Here is a 1,318-nt window from a genome sequence, read left to right as displayed (position 1 = left end):
AGGTGAGCATCCAAACTTCCTAGGCTCCCACAAAGCCAGTACGTGCAGTAGGATCAAAAACCCATTGCCATTGTTCTTGAGTTCTCAGCAGTCCTCATTGTCGGCTATGTTCAGCGAGTCCAGTTTTATCCCAGGCTTTTTCAGACCCAGGCCAGCTGGCCGTGGGGATGTTCTATTAGAAACTCAGTTTTAAGGTTTTGGTCATTAAGAGTTTGGTAGTGCACAATCATTTTATTTAATGGAAATAAATACACATTTAAAAGGTTTTATTTTCAAGTTGTTAAATAGCTCATTTATTTCCTAAATTATAAGCCATAAAATTAGAGCGACTAGCATTGAAATTTAGTGCTTGTGATAGTTAATTATAATTATCAAGTGACACAGCTTAGAGTCACCTGGAGAGGGAGTGTCAGTGAGTGATCCTTCAGACTGACCTGTAAAATGCTCAGTAGGTAACTGTCTTGATTCTTGATAGATGTGGGAAGATCCAGCCTACTGTGAGTAGCACCATCCCCTAGGCAGGTGTCCTGACTCATAAGGATAGAGTATTTGAGGAGCATGCATCGCATTCATTTCTTTATGTTCTTGATGGTGAGCATGATGCAACTGCCTACTTCAGGTTCCTGCTGTCTCGACCTTCCTGCAGTAATGATCTACTATGGTGGGCAAAAATAAATCCTTCTTTCCCTCAATTCCCTTTTACATGATGATTTTACCACTACATCAGAACTGAAATTAGAAGAGGATTTCATGTTATCTGGATAAGGTAAAATAACTGAATACAAAACTGTAAAAGAAAAGAATTCATTGGGTTTTACTTGCATATGACAATGCCTTTGATATTGCCTACAAATTCTAGGAGATGCAACATAATATAAAATGTTTTTCATATCAATTTTAAAATAGTAATTTTGCATTTTTCTCTTTTCATGTGGCAGTAGTCGGAAAATCCTTATGGACTACGATGAAAAGTTACGTATTAAAAATAAAGATGGCAGTCTAGGTAAGGCTTATGGAAATGGTAAGTGAATATTAAAACCACGATTAGATCAGTGACAAAATATATTAGCACTTTTAAATTTTGTTTTCTAAGCATATACAATTGAAACTGCTTCCCATATTTTCAATATTTTAATTTAAGCAATAATACTCATATTCTGTTGCCCTAATTTTAGTTATTTCTCCTTAAATTTGTCTCTTAACTTATAGTAACTTCACTGAATATTTTTTTTGTCTATGTTGAGGCATTATTTCAACTATCCTATATGGCATCTGTCTTACTGTGTAGTTGAGATTGGCTTTGAACTCTTGATCTAAG

At 35.4% G+C, this 1,318-nt stretch overlaps 1 protein-coding gene across 1 annotated transcript in view; it reads left to right on the top strand.

Annotated features, from left to right (window-relative positions):
• The window catches only part of LOC101988992 (ankyrin repeat domain-containing protein 7-like), a gene marked incomplete at its 3' end in the record, with an annotated part of 12,667 nt that overhangs the window by 9,825 nt on the left and 1,524 nt on the right, over positions 1–1,318 (top strand). The gene's annotated exons all lie outside the window — the stretch shown is intronic.

The sequence above is a fragment of the Microtus ochrogaster genome, unplaced genomic scaffold (genome assembly GCF_000317375.1).
Source record: "Microtus ochrogaster isolate Prairie Vole_2 unplaced genomic scaffold, MicOch1.0 UNK358, whole genome shotgun sequence".
Classification (NCBI taxonomy): Eukaryota; Metazoa; Chordata; class Mammalia; order Rodentia; family Cricetidae; genus Microtus; species Microtus ochrogaster.
The sequence above is the reverse complement of the archived record's forward strand: the minus strand, read 5'-3'. Positions and strand labels throughout refer to the sequence as shown.